Source organism: Elaeis guineensis, chromosome 8, assembly GCF_000442705.2.
Source record: "Elaeis guineensis isolate ETL-2024a chromosome 8, EG11, whole genome shotgun sequence".
Taxonomy (NCBI): Eukaryota; Viridiplantae; Streptophyta; class Magnoliopsida; order Arecales; family Arecaceae; genus Elaeis; species Elaeis guineensis.
Window position 1 is genome coordinate 78,660,573 of NC_026000.2, and position 19,574 is coordinate 78,680,146.

The window sequence follows — 19,574 nt, forward strand, 5'->3', positions numbered from 1 at the left end:
AACGTTATGGTATAGACTATGATGAGATATTTTCTCCTGTGGTAATGTTCAAATCCATTCGGATTATGCTTGCGATAGCTATCCATCTGGACTATGAAATCTGGCAGATGGATGTGAAGATAGCTTTCCTAAATGGAGAGCTGGATGAAGAGGTGTATATGATACAACCTGAAGGATTCATATCCACTGATGAGTCTAAGGTGTGTAGACTACAGAGGTCCATTTATGGACTTAAGCAGGTATCTCGAGGTTGGAACATACGTTTTGATAGGATGATCAAGACGTATGGCTACGTTAAGAACGGAGAAGAGCCCTGCATTTATAAGTGGGCTAATGGTCCAGTAATGATATTTTTTGTATTGTATGTGGATGATATTCTCTTAATCAAGAATGATGTCCCTGTATTACAGAGAATAAAGATTTGGCTGTCGTCACTGTGGGAGAAATTCAGTGCAGGGGTAAAATGGTAATTTTAAAATTTTTTCAAAATCATGATTTTACAGCGAAAATATATTAATTAATCTAATTAATTAACATGAATTTATCCTACACTAGGATCTAAATATGATATATAGCATGCATTCATTTAAATTTGAATTTCAAATTCAAACAGTTAACACTTTACTGTAATGTGTTCAAAACACAATACCTTTGTGCGGATAGTAGATCACCGCAATCTGATCACCGTCAGGAGAGTCTGATCATCACGATGCAGCCACACAGTGTATCTGGTCTCTGTAGATCATCCACACGAAGCTTCCGATCTGATCGACTCCTCACGAGTGCTAGCTCATTGTAGAGCCCTTTTGACGGTCGATGCTGATCGAACTCCTTCGATCGATGTCTGTCAATTCTTCAGATACTCTGGATCATCAACAGACATACTTGAGAGGATGTTGAAGATTTTCCTAAAATTTTGTGGGCTCACGACACTCATAACTCACTTTCTCACTTCCCGAACCCCAGGCTAAAACTCTAGGGAACTCACCGGAAACCTTGCCCCCACTTTTCTTTTTTTTCTTTCTTTTTCTCTTGGAAGGATATGGACTTCCTTCTCATGCACAAGAGTTCTCACACCCCAAAATTTTTCTCCAAAAATTTTCTTCTTGCACGCCCCACTCTTCTCCTCCTTTTATAACAACATCAAACGTCTTATCCAAAAGAAAGGATAAAGATGAGTAATTGCACATTTGAATTCAAATCAAATTTTGAATTCAAATGGACACTAACTCATCCCTTATCCACTAAAGGCATGAGGCATGGCTTAAATTGTGCATGGAGTGATTTCATGAGAAACCTTTTCTCATGTAATAAATAGGGCGTAAAAAAAGAGATAAGGTGCAAAGATTGATTGCCCATTCAAATTCAAACTTTATTTTGAATTTGAATGGCCAACCAATCATCCTTATCCATTCATTTGACACATCAAAGTGGGGCATGGAGAGGGCTTGGCATGAGGAAAAAATTCATGAGAAGTTCCTTCTCATGAATTCAAATGGGTGCAATGGAAGTGAGGTGGCATATGGAGATTGGGTAAAGATGGTTTAATTATTTAAACCTACCTAATTGAACCAAATAAGTTAGGTCCAATTAGACTAATTTAAACCCAACTTAATTAGGTTTAATTAGGCTCAATAAAATCCTAATCAAATCAGAAATTGACTAAGTCCAACCCTTGATCAAATCAGGGACCAAACCATCTCGACGATTAGGTCAACTCTTAACCTAATCGGGTCAAACCCAACTGAATCCAATTCAATTGGACTTGATCCAAAGATAATTACTCAATCAAATTGAGTTAATTAGTGATCAAATCACTAATTAAACCTCTCATAAATACTGAGTCCAAATTTGATGGGCAATCGGGCATTAGAATTCATCGATATGTAATCCTGATCGAAAAGTCCCAACCAGTGGGACTCATGACCCCGGTATCCATAATGTGTGGAACTCATGATAAGAGAATCTTGATTCTCGATCACTGAGTTCCAAACATGAAAGATTCTACACCAGCCATCAGATCAGATAGGAACCTCTAATGTGTGTGACCCCACAGGTTTGAACCTAAGCTGGTAGCACAAGAACCAATTCCTGTACTAATCGAAGTGACCATCTAGCAATGGTACCCGATGTCCGGATAGGTCAAATAATCACAATTGCAATACTCAGAACCTACATAAATATGGTTACTGTATAATTCATCCTTTTGATCCCTATGTTTAGGACGACTCAGGGTTAAACTGTCAATCCTGATCAGATCATCCGAATCGTGCTCAACTCAAATAGTCCTGTGACTCCTCACAAGGACTACCCTGGCTAAGATTTTGCTAAATTGAAACATGACTGTACTCAGCTCCTAAACTAGAGTGGTCAATCCCATCTTGACACATGCACCGACAAGTCAAGTACTTGACTACACCCAGCAGCCTTCCGTCACTGAATTAAAAATTCAGGTAGTCCAGTGCCTAAGTGAAGTGAGTTGCTTGCAAGTCACCGTGGCGGTCTCAGGTCAGAGGGATATTTATACCCATATTCCATCAGAACAAATCTTGACAGCAGAAATAGCTCCAGAGTCGGTCACGTTCAGTGCAGATGTACCCTTACATCTCACCTGTATGCCATACCAGTGTCTCCACACTCATTGGTTAAGAGAATAACCAACCTATATGGCACACAACAACCTATGCTTGATAAATATTGTCATCCTTGATAACAACGTATCATTTGGTCGCAAACAGATTTAAGGACTAAATGACAAATCCTCCTTTGTCGAGTCTAAATAGTCCTAAAGACTTCACCACAACATAGGAGTTCATTAGAAGAAATATTTTGTGATGAAAAAATATCAAAATAATTTTTATTAATTCATAATTTATGTACATATACAAAAATAAGCACAACCGTCAACAGGCTGACGATTGACTTTGGGATACTATTTTCAACAATCTCCCACTTGGTCTAAAGCCAATTGGTGCAGTATCTAATACCTATCTTCGACTTGTAGTTGTCGAACTCCTTCACTGCAATGACTTTAGTGAATAGGTCAGTCGGGTTCTCCTTCCCATCGATCTTCTGAAGATCGACGTCTCCTCGATCCATAATTTCTCGGATGAGATGGTAGCGGCGTAGAATATGCTTCGTCCGCTGGGGTGCCTTTGGTTCCTTCGCCTGAGCAATGGCTCCAGAGCTGTCACAGTAGAGCAGAACTAGACCAACAATGGAGGATGCTACTCCGAGCTTGGTGATAAATTTCCTCAGCCACACTGCTTCTTTGGCAGCATCTGATGTAGCGACATACTCTGCCTTGCAAACTGAATCAGCCACTACGTGCTGCTTGAAACTTTTCCAGCAGATAGCCCCACCATTAAGGGTAAAAATAAATCCCGACATACTTTTGCTGTCATCGTGATCAGACTAGAAACTAAAGTCTGTAAACCCTATAAATCTCAAGTCCGATTCACCATAAACAAGCCACTGGTCCTTAGTATTTCTTAAATACTTCAGGATGGTTTTAACAACCTTTCAATGATTCTCTCCTGGATCAGATTGGTATCTACTCACTACCCCTAGTGAGTATGCCACATCTGGTCGTGTACATGTCATGGCGTATATGATAGATCCCACTACCGAAGCATATGGAATCCTACCCATACGCTCTCTCTCTTGAGGTGTTGTCGGACAATCTCTCTTCGAGAGAGAAATTCCATGGCCTATGGGAAGATAGCCTTTCTTGAAATTCTCCAATGTGAACCTCTTCAGCATAGTATCAATGTACGTGGATTGAGATAAATCAAGCAACTTTTTAGATCTATCCCTATAGATCCTCATCCCTAGGATGTAGGAAGCTTCTCCCAGACCCTTCATGGAGAACTGTGACGACAGTCAAATCTTTATTCCCTGTAATGCAGGGACATCATTCCTGATTAAGAGAATATCATCCACAAAAAATACTACTACTGGACTATTAGCCCACTTATAAATGCATGGCTCTTCTCCATTCTTAACGAAGCCATACGTCTTGATCGTCTTATCAAAACGTATGTTCCAACTCCGTGATGCCTGCTTAAGTCCATAAATGGACCTCTGTAGCCTGCATACCTTAGACTCATCTGTGGATGTGAATCCTTCAGGTTGTATCATATACACCTCTTCATCCAGCTCTCTGTTTAGGAAAGTTGTCTTCACATCCATCTGCCAGATTTCATAGTCCAGATGGGCAGCTATTGCAAGCATTGTTATGATCCAGGTGGTGTGCCCAAGGCCCAGGGGACCAAGGCTAAGGCCAAGGACCATCATTCATGAGGGCTTCATGGAAGCTCTAGGGCTAGTTGGGCCCTAGGTTGAAAGGCTGTGGGCCTTTCGGGTTCTTGAGGTCTAGGTTATGTGGGTCTCAAGGAACCAATTCTTTATGGGCCAGGTCTGGGCCCAGGATAGGTGAGATTAGGTCAAGTCATGGGTGTACATGGGCTTGGGTTAACCTAATCTCCCATAGAGTTGGTCAAGGGAGTTTTGGGTTTGGGTCACTTGACCTTGTGTTTATATATACATGCACTGTATAGGTTTGATTAAGCCAAGGAATACGAAAACCCTTTCTCCCAAGTCTCTCTCTCTCTTATCCCTCTCTCTTCAGCTATTCTTCATGCCCCAAGAGCAAGAAACCCTAAGGTTTCTTGCCGCCAGGTCCATAGAAGGCAGGAAAAGCAGGGGAGGCGCTAGCCCCTCCCCCTTTGTACCGCCAACCATATTGCCTCTCCCTCTCTTTCAGCCATCCAAACATCAGGTTCGGGATTTGAAATCTCTTTCTATGAGGTTGGTACAAGTTTCTCTCAGATCTGGAGTTGATCTGAGGTCGTTTGAGACGCGGGTGAGATCTCCATCAATAGATCTACAGGAAAGGCTGCAGCAGGACAGATCTGCAAGGTCTTGTTCTATCTATCTTCTTTCCTATCTAGAATACCCCGATTTAAGATTTATAATTGAAAGACCTTAGTCCAGGCCTGATCTGGTTGGGTACCAAATCTTGGATTTTTTAGAGGTGATCTTAGAGGCATTCTTCATCTGGAATGAAAGGCTGACGAAGAAGACAACAACCAGGCTGATTTCGTCAAGGGCCTTCGATCGAGTCCAGAAGTCTTCAGATTTGTTTGTTGCTGGTTCTGCTACACCCAAGGTCCATGGGAGGAGCCAGGATCATGCTTCAATAGTTGGTATCAGAGCCACGATGGTGAAAAAGTGGTTCCAAGCATGAGAAGTTGAAGATCCCAAGTGCTGAAAATTTTCAGCAAGGTACCATCAAGGTATATTCTACACTTCTTGATTTTATATTGCTTGTTTGGCTTAGATCCAGTCATGGGCAGCAATATGAAGGTTGATTTTGAGAAGTTTGATGGCAAGAAAAATTTTTCCATGTGAAAAATCCGGATGGAGGATCTTCTGGTGCAAGCAGATCTGGATCAGGCTTTGGATGAGAAGCCTGAGGGAATGACAGATAGACAGTGGGCATCGTTGGAGAAGAAAGTATGCTCGGTGATCAGAGGATGTTTGGCGGATGTGGCATTGTATTCGGTTCTGGAAGAAAAGACCCCGAAGGGTCTTTGGTCGAAGTTGCACACCATGTATATGGGGAAGAATATGTGCAACAAGCTAATGCTGAAGAAGAGGTTGTACAGTCTTCGGATGCAGGAGGGATCTGATGTGATTGGCCACATTTAGAGGTTTGACCAGTTGTGCACGGAGTTGATGAATATCGGGGTGAAGCTAGATGAGGAGGATGTCCCTGTTGCTTTTGTGTTCGCTGCCAGGATCATATGACTCTTTGGTGACTACACTGCTCTACGGCAAAGAGACTCTGGAATATGAGGACATGGTCTCGGTGCTGAGGTCTAATGAGCAAAGGAAAAAGTTGACCAGAGATCAGGCTCCCCAGGAGGGTTTGGCAGTAGGGGAGAGGACAGGTAGTGATAGAGGCAGAAGCAAGTCCAGGGGGCGGTCCAAGTCCAGAAAGGGAAAGAAAGAGACGAAATGCTTCAAGTGCAACGAGTTCGGGCACTTCAAACGAGAATATCCACTATGGAAGAGCAAGAAGGGAGAAAGAAGTGGCTCAGAATCAGTGAGTGCAGTTGCTGGGCAGCAGGTGGAGGATGATCTACTTGTGGTATCGATGGTCATAGGCATTACACAGAGGAGTGGATACTAGACTCTGTGTGCTCACATCACTACACAACACACAGGTCTTGGTTTGCGACATACACCAAGACAGATGAGGGATCAGTGACTCTAGGCGACAATCATCCTTGCAAGGTGGCTGGGATAGGGACAGTCAGGGTGAGGATGTTTGATGGGATTATGAGGACATTGACAAATGTAAAGCACATCCCGGAGCTGGAAAAGAATCTAGTGTCACTAGGCTACTTGGAGCGTAGTGGATACAACTTCAGCAGTAGGGCTAGAAGCGGAGTATTAAACATCTCCAATGGAGCTATGGTGGTGATGAGAGGTAGGAGGTTGGACAATAATCTCTATCGCATGGAGGGATCTGTGGTGACCGAAGAGTCTGATGCAGCAGTTACATCACAGGACCAGCAGGGGGCTTACAGGATGTGGCACTACCGCCTAGGCCACATGGGTGACAAGGGGCTGAGGGAGTTGAGCAGGAGAGGACTCATCTTTGATCTGGAGGATGGTGCTACAGGGGAGATCTGTGAGCCTTGCCAGATGGAAAAGCAGAGGAGAGTTCAGTTCAACATCAATACAACCTGCAGTGCAACCCCTCTGGAGTTAGTACACACGGATGTGTGGGGACCAGCCCTAAATTCAGCTAGGAATGGGGCCAGATACTTTGTGACCCTCATTGATGATTTCTCAAGAAAACTCTGGATTTACTTCATGAGAGAGAAGTCTGAGGTCTTCACCAAGTTCAAAATCTGGAGAGCTGAGGTGGAGAAGGAGCAGGAGAGGAGCGTGAAGTGTCTGAGGTCAGACAATGACGGGGAGTACACCAGCAGAGAGTTCCAGGACTACTGTGAGGAGTGTGGGATCAGGAGACATTTCTCAATTAAGGAGACTCCACAGTAGAATGGGGTGGCCGAGGGGATGAACAGAACACTTCTAAAAAAGGTACGATGCATGAGGCTGCAGATAGGGCTTCCAAAGGCGTTCTGGGTTGACACAGTTGATGCAGTGAGTTACTTGGTCAATCGATCACCTCACTCCAGGTTGGATGGCAGGCTTCCAGAGGAGGTGTGGTCTGGAAGGACAGTTGGGCGGGGCCATCTATGGGTATTTGGGTGCACGGCCTATGTGCACATTGGAGCTGGTGAGCAGAGCTAGCTAGACGTCAGATCATGCAAGATGGTATTTCTAGGCTATCCATGAGAAGTTAAGGGATACAGGCTGTGGGATCTCTTGGAAAAGAAGGTCATCATTAGTTGGGATGTGACTTTTGATGAGGAGTCAGTCCTACGGAGGCGAGCAGGCATGGAGGAGCAGGAGGAGGTCCAGCAGGGCGCTGCTGGACAACTTACCTCTTTGATTTTGCCTCTTGCAGGTACTGTGGGAGGACATGACATTCAGGTAGAGAACCTACCTAAGGTGTCTCCACAGGTGGAGAGAACTCGGATAGATGATCGAGGCGAAGAGGTCCAGCAGGAACGAGCTGGACCGAGGACTGATATCGGTGTTGCCCTACGTAAGCCCAAGCGGACCATCAGGCAACCGGACCGATATGACTTCGAGGAGATGCTGTCATATGTCTTGGTGACAGCGAATGGAGATCCATATACGTATCAGGAGGCTATTAAGAGCCAGGACAGAGAGCGGTGGATCCAGGCGATGTCCGAGGAGATGCAGTCTCTCCACCAGAACCAGACGTGGCGATTGCTGCAGTTGCCACAGGGGAAGAGGCCCATTGGCTGCAAATGGGTCTACAGTCGCAAGGAAGGGCCTTCAGAGCAGGGAGGTATCAGATTCTGAAAGGAATATGCCCTATAAGTCAATCAAAATTTGTATTTTGATGGGATTTCCTTGTAATCTTTCAGACTTATGTATTGACTCTTTAAATAATAAAAGGCATTTTCATCATATGTTGCATCTTACTTTAGTAATAATTATGATGAACTCCATAAATCAGGAAAATGGGTTTAGGGTTATGATGAGATCATACCTATGAGATCTAAAATCCTAAAAATTCTGATTTAGAATATTTCTAGTCATAGGAGCATTGAGTAGGAGATCAATGTTCTGGATAGATTAGCACTTTCTATGTATGCTCGATGGAGAGGGTGGCAGATCTCATATGCCACTTGTGTGAGATACTAATACAAGAAAGTGGGTGCTCATTAGAGAATGAGTTCACTGAATTGATCTGACTTAAGAAACATCTTATGAAATTTACTTACCTGTCAAGAGATGTTTTCTTATAGTGGGAGTTGTGCATGTAATCCTTTGACCTGAGACTACCATAGAATCTTGTATACATGAATCCATATTTTTGGTTCATCCTCATTCATGACTTAGTCATATACGGGGTGTTCTAGATATGGTAGAATATGTATGGAGGTTGTGAGTAGGTCAACATGGAATCGATCACTCCTGGTAAGAGGAAATCGCATCCTACTTGTTCTGATCGATTGATGATTCAGGAAGCCTTTGATCAAAGCAAAATAAAAATTAGAAAAAGTTTCTAATATTTTATTAATTGAATCATCATATAAGATTGAGAGAAATATGAGTATGATATTGGATTTGACATCATTCCATATCCAGAGTCATATTCGGGGTGCAGGGAGATCGCAGGATCAAATTGCACGATAACTTTCCACTGAAGGGTATTTTTGGTATTTTATCAAAAAATTTCATATCTTTCAGGTAGACATGATACGTTGCTAGACGTTAATCTTATCTTATGGGTTTGATCGAATTAAAGAGTTTAATTCAATCACCAATTAGAAAGAGTTCTAATTGCTGAAATCGGGTTAGCTCGATTGGATCTAGATCGGTTAGATTAAATTCTAATCAAATCAAATCGACTTGAACTCAGACCTATTTCTGGCTAGATGTGGAACCCAATGGGTCACACACAAAGAGTATTGATCAGGGGTCTAATTGAATTAGATCATGTTTGCAAAATTGACATGCTAGCACATGTTGCAAAAAACTAACTCCTTGTTTCGAATCGGGTTTAAAATTGATTCCAGATTGGGCTAATTAAAGCTAAATTAATTCAAATCAATTTTGTATTTGAGTTGGTTCAACCCTTTGCTGCTTGTACCAAAACTTTGGAGCCAGGAAACCAATTCTCCATGAGTCAAGAATTTTTCTTGTGCATGGGTGCAGTTTTTGTGTGCAGAAACAGTTTTCGCATCCCATGAGATGGGATGCCTCATCCTCGAGCTTATCCTATGTTTCATGATGAAATAAATTTTTAGATGATTCCTAACTTTATTTTGAGAGTCAAAAACTTTTTTGAAGTTAAAATTCCTTCTGTTTTAATCGTGGAAATTTGTTGAAGTTGAAAATCCTGTCAGCTTGATCCATGCGCCTGACCAAGAGTCCAACTTGTGAAGGACTCTAACCCATTTGTCACGCCACTTTTTAATCTAAATTTTTTTCCACGACATTCTCATGTTAGTGCCTTAATTTTTGGCCATTGGATGGACAAAATTATATTAATGGGTGGTGGAAAAAAATTATTCCATGCGAAGCTGCGCGACTCATCGAAGAATCATCGAGAAAAATATTTCGAAGAGTCCTTCTGCATGAAGCATCTCTTGGATTTTTTTCTGATGATTGCCATGTATCAAAAACTTTCAGATAGGCATGATAATTCATCAGGAGGTGTGAGATTTTTTGATGGATGCGAGATGATGCGTGGAAGGGGCGCGAAAAATTCTCGAAGGCAACCCATCGCTAAGTATTTAAAGGGGGGTGCGCTGGGGGATTGGATTGATTCAGATTTTCAATTCTTCCTTTCTTTCTAACATCCTCTTCCTATTGTCCAATTAGTCTCTTCCTTCTCTTGTTAGGATAAGTCTAAAAATAGAAAGGACAAGTCCGATTTTAGGACAAGAGTCTAGGAAGAGAATTAAGGAAGACAAGGAGAGAAGAAAGGTAGGGATAGGAAGGCTAGGAGAAGAAGAAGAGCGTCTTGAGATCCTGGTGTTCAAGAAAATTCTCAGAGTGAGAATTTTGGAGGAGGAATCATCTCAAAGAGTTGGTGTCCTAATCATAGCCCTGTGTGGATCACCGTTGGAGGGCGAACACTTGGGCGCCTGGTGGAGGTTCTGTCGAAATTTGGATTAAGCGCTGCAGGTATTCTTCTATAACTTAAATTTAATCTTGAATTTATATTATATATGATTGTTAATCATCAAAGAGATACTGGTTTAAGGGTTTAATATTTAGGATTTCTTTATTAAAATTTTAAAATTCATTATGTTTCCACTATGCATGCCCACTCTGAATCCCTATAGTGGTATCAGAGCCGGCCTTGTTTGGTTCAATCATATATAGATAATATTTATGTGATCCATAGTATGATTTATACTATAAAATGATTTATGCTTTCATATGATGATATGAAATAATACATATATCATTCACCACTTCATCATCTTGACATAAGGTTGTCCTAGCATAACGAAATTATGCTACAAGGTTGTCCTAGGATGATGAATGTCCATATGTTACACTTGCACATGTAGAAAATTTTAATGTTGATATATAAATGGGTATTATGTAGTTAGAATGTGCATGAGACCAAATAAAAGCCCTCATTAGAAAATTATATTAAGTGGTAGTGATATGCAACTATGGGTTAACCAATTCTTGATCAATTGATCAATTGGTGTCTAGGAAAGTGCTATAGGTGGTTTTTTAATTGGTTCCATTGTCTGACCTGGCCAATTTATTGATGTCTAAAGAAAGCAACGGGGAGACCCCCACCTTACTTACCTGGCCAATTTGATTAAGCGATCTTGATATTGAAAAATCCTAATGTTGAAAACACTATTAAGGGCCTTCCTTCATGCTAGGTTAATGTTACATCACGAACTATGGCTAGTTTGTTGTGTTAACATGAGGCTTGTCATAAGGATTGATATAACATAATCCTGGTGTATAGAAGATGCTTGCAGCAACTTTGAATATACTGCTTTGTTATGTAACACAAGGGCAGTTATATTAGAATTTGACTGTATTGAAATGAATGGTCTAACTTAACTAAAATATTATAGCTTGTTGTGTTAACACAAGGCTAATAATATTTTAGAGGCCAAGATATAATATTGAAAATTGTATGAGATGCAATTGGAAATAGTTTCCTACCTATGAACTCATAAGGGTTTGTTGTGTTAACACAAGATTATTATGAGGAATTAGGGTCTCAATCCCACTAAGATAAATATAACATATGTCTCGTTCATCATAGTAGAGGGTTATGATGTTCGATAAAATAGTGGGAGGTACAATTAAATCTAAAGATCTTATTTAATTATATGAGTTAATATGAGTTGTTTGCTTATGTAATATTCTTTAATTATTGTAGATTAAATTTTACAAATGGTATCTTCACTGTCATTGCGAGGAATTTTAGATTCCAACAAGTTGACCGGTCCCAATTATGTGGACTGGTTGAGAAATTTAAAGATCATACTCACTCAGGAGAAACTCTCCTATATTTTTGACATCTCTGAACCACAAGAGGTTGGGGATGATGCCACAGAAGAGGAGGTATCCACATACAGGATGTGGAAGAATGACAGTTTGACTGTCAAGTGCATCATACTGGCCTCTATGAGCAATGAGTTGCAGAGGCAGCATGAGAGCATGGATACTCAATCCATACTCCTCAATCTTAAAGAGTTGTATGGAGAACAGAGTAGAACTGCTAGATATGAGATATCTAAGCAGTTATTCCGTGCTAGAATGACTGAGGGATCATCCGTACAAGACCATGTCCTGAAGGTCATTGATCTGATCACTAGATTGGGTCAACTTGGTTTTGTGATGGATGGAGAATTAAGTCAGGATTTGATCCTGCAATCTCTTCCCAAGTCATTCGCTCAGTTTGTTGTGAACTATCATATGAACAAACTGAATACCTCCTTACTTGAGTTGTTAAATATGCTTAAGACAGCTGAGAGCCATATTAAGAAAGAAAAGGCTCCACTTCTTCTTATGGGTAAAATCTCTAAGAAAAATTAGGTATTAAGGGTTCAAAGAAAGTACTAAATCCTAAGGGTGGCAAGATGAAGAAGAAGGAGAAGAAAGTCTTCGGACAGTGTACCTATTTTCACTGCAGCAAGGCAGGACACTAAAAAAAAATTGCAAATTATATCTTGCAACTATAAAGGCAGGTGCAAGTGATGCACCAAAAGGTATGTATGAGATACATACAATTTTGTCATTAAGTTCTTCCAATTCAGACTCTTGGGTATTGGATACTACCTGCGGTTCTCATATCTGCAAGTCGTTGCAGGGGCTGCAGAACATTAGAGTGCTGAAGAAGGGTGACTTCGAGCTCTATGGCGCTGGAGGAGAGTCAATCCAAGTAGAGGCTGTAGGGACATATATGTTAAAGTTACCTTCTGAAAAGATCTTAGAGCTAGAAAACTGTTATTATATGCCTAAGATCATTAGAAATATTATTTCTGTATCATTACTATTGCAACGAGGTTATGAAATAAATGGAAAGAAAAATAGTTGCTCAATTTCTTTTTCTAATGAAATTATCTGTCATGGTATTATTAATAATGGTCTTCTAATTCTATCTAATGATAATGTTTTTCATATTAATGAAAGTAAAAAGTGAAAGAGAGAAGAGTTGAATAATACTTTACTTTGGCATTATCGACTTGGTCATATAAGTGAGACAAGGATTAACAAGTTATACAAAGAAGAGTTCTTTGATCCTTATGATTATGAATCATTAGGTACTTGTGAATTTTGTCTTATGGGAAAAATGACTAAGACTCCATTTAGTGGACATGGAGAAAGGACAAGTGAGTTATTAGGACTTGTACATACTGATGTATGTGGTCCTGTGACAACAGAAGCCAGAGGAGGATACTCTTATTTTATAACGTTCACTGATGATTTATCTAGGTTTGGATATGTGTATCTTATGAAACACAAGTCTGAAGCCTTTGATAAATTTAAAGAGTATCAAAGTATGGTCGAGAAATAAACTGGAAAAAGTATTAAAATCCTTCGATCTGATCGAGGAGGAGAATACTTATCCAATAAATTTTTAGATCATCTTAAAGAAAATAAAATTCTCTCAGAATGGACCCCTCCCTATACACCACAGCTAAATGGTGTAGCAGAAAGGAGGAATCGCACTTTATTAGATATGGTGCGGTCCATGATGTGCCTTACAGATTTGCCAATTTCTTTCTGGAGATATGCCCTAGAAACTGCTGTCTATATCTTGAATAGAGTACCTTCAAAATCTGTACCAAGCACTCCATATGAGATATGGAGAGGAAAAAAGCCTAATCTTAAGTATCTTAAGATATGGGGCTGTCCAGCTTATGTTAAAAGAAATTTTGGACATAATCTGAGTACTAGGGTAGATAAATGCTTGTTTGTAGGTTATCCTAAAGAGAGTATAGGATACCTCTTTTACCATCCTACTGAACATAAGGTGTTTGTCAGTAAATATGCCACTTTTATGGAAAAAGAGTTTATCCTAGAAAGAGGCAGTGGAAAGAAAATTGAACTTGGAGAAGTCAAGACCTACAAATGCAAGCACAAGATGATCCTCAACCAAAAATATCCATTAATGAAGTACAAACACAAAGTACACCTCCTTTTCGAAGGTCGGATAGGGTGCGGAATGCACCTATGAGGTATGGGTTCGTTATTGAGAATAATGAAGCCCACATCATTGAGAATGATGAATCTTTGACCATACGGAAGCCATCATGAGAAGGGACTCAGACAATGGCTAGAGGCTATGAAATCCGAAATGGACTCCATGTATTCCAACCAAGTGTGGACTTTGGTTGATGCACCAGAGGGTGTGACCCCTATTGGATGCAAATGGGTCTATAAGAAAAAGATTGGAGTGGATGGCCAAGTTGAAACCTATAAAGCTAGATTAGTAGCCAAAGGTTTCAGGCAAAAATAGGGTATTGATTATGATGAAATATTTTCACCTGTTGCCATACGGATTATGCTTGCAATAGCAGCATACCATGATTATGAGATTTGACAAATGGATGTGAAGACTGCCTTCCTTAATGGTTATCTTGAGGAAGAGGTTTACATGTCTCAGCCAGAAGGGTTTGTCTCAAAAGGGAGAGAAAATCAGGTATGCAAGCTTAAGAAATCTATTTATGGATTAAAACAGGCCTCGAGGAGTTGGAACATCCGATTTGATGTTACAGTCAAAGAGTTTGGCTTTATCAAAAATGTGGATGAACCTTGTGTATACAAGAAGACTAGTGGGAGTGCCATTATCTTCTTAGTTTTATATGTGGATGACATACTTCTTATTGGGAATGATATCTCAATGTTACAATCGGTCAAGACATGGCTATCAAGTAAGTTTTCCATGAAGAATTTGGGTGAAGCATCCTATATACTAGGTATAAAGATCTATAGGGATAGATCTAAGAGGATGTTAGGCTTATCCCAATTCAGGTACATAGACTTAGTGCTAAAGAGGTTTAGCATGGATGGAAGTAAAAGAGGTTATTTACTCATGAGTCAAGGCATACATCTCTCTACAAGGATGTCTCCTAAAACACCGGAAGAGAAAAATAGAATGAGTTCTATTCCCTATGCTTCGACAGTAGGGTCGATCATGTATGCTATGCTATGTACTAGGCCTGATGTTGCCTATGCCTTAGGCATAGTTAGTAGATTTCAGGCTGATCCAGGAGAAGATCATTGGAAAGCAGTGAAAAATATTCTTAAGTACCTAAGAAGGACTAAAGATATTTTTTTAGTATATGGAGGATCTGATTTAAAACTAAAAAGTTATTCTGACTCTAGTTTCCAATCAGACCCTGATGATAGTAAGTCCACTTCAGAGTATGTCTTTACTCTTAATGGTGGAGCTGTTAGTTGGAAAAGTTCCAAGCAGCAGACTGTAGCTGACTCAACCACTGAGGTAGAATATATAGCTGCAAGTGAAGCCACCAAGGAAGCTGTCTGGATGAAGAAGTTCATCACTGAGTTGGGTGTCGTTCCTGAGATTAAGAATCCAGTACCACTTTACTGTGATAATACTGGAGCAGTTGCTCAAGCAAAGGAACCAAGGTCTCATCATAAATCCAAGCACATTCTAAGACGCTTCCATCTCATTCGTGAAATAATCGAAAGACAAGATGTTGTCATTGAACGAGTAGAAACAAAGAATAACATAGCAGACCCATTCACTAAGGCTCTACCACAGCAGCAGTTCGATCGCCATCTTGATTGTATGGGGATAAAATATAAGGGCGATTGGCTTTAGTGCAAGTGGGAGATTGAAAGGAATATGCCCTACACGCCAATCGAAATTTGTATTTTGATGGGTTTTCCTTGTAATCTTTCAGACTTATGTATTGACTCTTTAAATAATAAAAGGCATTTTCATCATATGTTGCATCTTACTTTAGTAATGATTATGATGAACTTCATAAATCAGGAAAATAGTTTAGGGTTATGATGAGATCATACCTATGAGACCTAAAATCCTAAAAATCCTGATTTAGAATATTCCTAGTCATAGGAGCATTGAGTAGGAGATCAATGTTTCGGATAGATTAGTACTTTCTATGTATGCTCGATGGAGAGGGTGGCAGATCTCATATGCCACTTGTGTGAGACACTAATACAAGGAAGTGGGTGCTCATTAGAGAATGAGTTCACTGAATTGATCCGACTTAAGAAACATCTTATGGAATTTACTTACCTGTCAAGAGATGTTTTCTTATAGTGGGAGTTGTGCATGTAATCCTTTGACCTGAGACTACCATAGAACCTTGTATACATGAATCTATATTTTTGGTTCATACTCATTCATGACTTAGTCATGTACGGGGTGTTCTAGATATGGTAGAATGTGTATGGAGGTTGTGAGTAGGTCAACATGGAATCGATCACTCCTGGTAAGAGGAAATCGCATCCTATTTGTTCTAATCAATTGATGATTCAGGAAGCCTTTGATCAAAGCAAAATAAAAATTAGAAAGAGTTTTTAATATTTTATTAATTGAATCATCATATAAGATTGAGAGACATATGAGTATGATATTGGATTTGACATCATTCCATATCCAGAGTCATATTCGGGGTGCAGGGAGATCGCAGGATCAAATTGCACGATAACTTTCCACTGAAGAATATTTTTGATATTTTCATCAAAAATTTTATATCTTCTAGGTAGACATGATACGTTGCTAGACGTCAATCTTATCTTATGGGTTTGATCGAATTAAAGAGTTTAATTCAATCACCAATTAGAAAGAGTTCTAATTGCTGAAATCATGTTAGCTCGATTGGATCTAGATCGGTTAGATTAAATTCTAATCAAATCAAATCGACTTGAACTCAGACCTATTGCTGGATAGATGTGGAACCCAATGGGTCACACACAAAGGGTATTGATCAGGGGTCTAATTGGATTAGATCATGTTTGCAAAATTGACATGCTAGCACATGTTGCAAAAAACTAGCTCCTTGTTTCGAATTGGGTTTAAAATTGATTCCAGATTGGGCTAATTAAAGCTAAATTAATTCAAATCAATTTTGGATTTGAGTTGGTTCAGTCCTTTTCTATATGTACCAAAAATTTGGATCCAGGAAACCAATTCTCCACGAGTCAAGAATTTTTCTTGTGCGTGGGTGCAGTTTTTGTGTGCAGAAACAGTTTTCGCATCCCATGAGATGGGATGCCTCATCCTCAAGCTTATCCTATGTTCCATGATGAAATAAATTTTTGGATGATTCATAGCTTTATTTTGAGCATCAAGAATTTTTTTGAAGTTAAAATTCCTTCTGGTTTAATCGTGGAAATTCATTGAAGTTGAAAATCCTGTCAGCCTGATCCATGCGCCTGACCAAGAGTCCAACTTGTGAAGGACTCTAACCCATTTGTCACGCCACTTTTTAATCTAAATTTTTTTCCACAACATTCTCATGTTAGCATCTTAATTTTTGGCCATTGGATGGATAAAATTACATTGATGGGTGGTGAAAAAAAATTATGCCATGCGAAGCTGCGTGACTCATCGAAGAATCATCGAGAAAAATGTTCCGAAGAGTCCTTCTGCATGAAGCGTCTCTTGGATTTTTTTCCGATGATTGCCATGTGTCAAAAACTTTCAGATAGGCATGACAATTCATCAGGAGGTGTGAGATTTTCTGATGGATGTGAGATGGCGCATGGAAGGGGCGCGAAAAATTCCCGAAGGCAACCCATCGCTAAGTATTTAGAAGGGGGTGCGCCGGGGGATTGGATTGATTTAGATTTTCAATTCCTCCTTTATTTCTAATATCCTCTCCCTATTGTCCAATTAGTCTCTTCCTTCTCTTGTTAGGATAAGTCCAAAAATAAAAAGAACAAGTCCAATTTTAGGACAAGAGTCTAGGAAGAGAATTAAGGAAGACAAGGAGAGAAGAAAGGTAGGGATAGGAAGGCTAGGAGAAGAGGAAGAGCGTCTTGAGGTCCTGGTGTTCAAAAAAATTCTCAGAGTGAGAATTTTGGAGGAGGAATCATCTCAAAGAGTTGGTGTCCTGATCATAGCCCTGTGTGGATCACTATTGGAGGGCGAACACTTGGGCGCCTGGTGGAGGTTCTGCCGAAATTTGGATTAAGTACTGCAGGTATTCTTCTATAACTTAAATTTAATCTTGAATTTATGTTATATATGATTGTTAATCATCAAGGAGATACTGGTTTAAGGGTTTAATATTTAGAATTTCTTTATTAAAATTTTGAAATCCATTATGTTTTCACTGTGCATGCCCATTCTGAAACCCTACAGATTCAAGGCGAGGTTAGTGGCTAAGGGATACTCCTAGAAGGAAGGCATCGACTTCAGCAAGGTCTTCTCTCCCGTCGTCAGACATACTTCCATCATAGTGTTGCTGAGCATTGTAGTAGCTCAGGATTTAGAGCTGAAGTAAATGGATGTCAAGACGGCATTCCTCCATGGGCATTTGGAGGAGAGGATTTACATGGAGCAGCCACCCAGTTTTAGGGATCCAGGATTAGAGGAAAAGGTTTGTTTGTTGCAGAAGTCACTGTATGGACTGAAGCAGTCACTGAGGCAATGGTACAAGCGGTTCGACTCCTATGTGCGCAGCATTGGACTTTTCAGGTGCGAGTTTGATCCCTGTGTTTATGTTCAGTCTCTTGAGGATGGTTCTAGGGTGTTCCTACTCTTGTATGTGGATGACATGCTTATAGCATGCAAGAGTAGGAAGGTTGTGCAGGATCTGAAGGTATCCTTATCTCGGGAGTTTGAGATGAAGGATTTGGGCCCTGCAAGGAAGATCCTAGGCATGAAGATTTTCAGAGACCGAGCCCGGAGGGTGCTGCATCTATCTCAGGGGGGCTACATATAGAAGGTCTTAGAGAGGTTCAGGATGAAGGGAGCAAAGCTGGCAGAACTGCCACTTGCCGATCACTTCAGACTCTCGAAGACCATGGCGCCACAGATTGAGGTGGAGGCTCAGGAGATGGAGACGGTCCCTTATGCTTCAGGAGTTGGGAGCTTGATGTATGCGATGGTCTGTTGTAGGCCAGACATCGCTCATGCAGTGAGTCAGGTTAGCAGGTTCATGGTGCAGCCTGGCAGGGAGCACTGGAGAGCTTTGAAGTAGATATTCAGATACCTGACGGGTTCAGTTGGAGTTGGCATCTACTACGAACAGTGAGGAGGTGCAGTGGAATACTCTGACATGTCCAGGGAGGCTCAGGGGTTGATTGGTGGTTATGTAGATGCAGACTTCAGTGGAGATGTGGATACCCGGAGGTCTACGATAGGCTTCATCTTTAGCCTGTATGGAGGTCCTATTTCTTGGAGATCGAGTCTGCAGCCTATCATGGCCCTATCCACTACAGAGGCAGAATACTTTGGGTTGACAGAAGCAGCTAAGGAGGCAATTTGGCTGAAGGGTTTGTTGACGGAGATGGGCCTTACTCAGGAGGCCATTAGAGTGCACTGTGACAGCCAGAGTGCACTCTACTAGCACAGAACTCAGTCTATCATGCAAGGACAAAGCACATTGACATTCGGTATCATCGAATCAGGGAGCTTGTGGAGATGGCGAGGTGGAGCTAGTAAAGGTACACACCAAGGAGAACCCAGCTGATGCACTTACGAAGGTACTTCCACGAGACAGCTTTCAGAGATGTGTTGAGCTGATTCGGCTGATGGACAAAGTGGAGCTGGTTGAGGCCTTGAGATACCAAGGTGGAGATTATTATGATTCAGGTGGTGTGCCCAAGGCCTAGGGACCAAGGCTAAAGCCAAGGTCCATCATTCATGAGGGCTTCATGGAGGCTCTAGGGCTAGTTGGGCCCTAGGTTGAAAGGCTGTGGGCCTTTCGGGTTCTTGAGGTCTAGGTTATGTGGGCCTC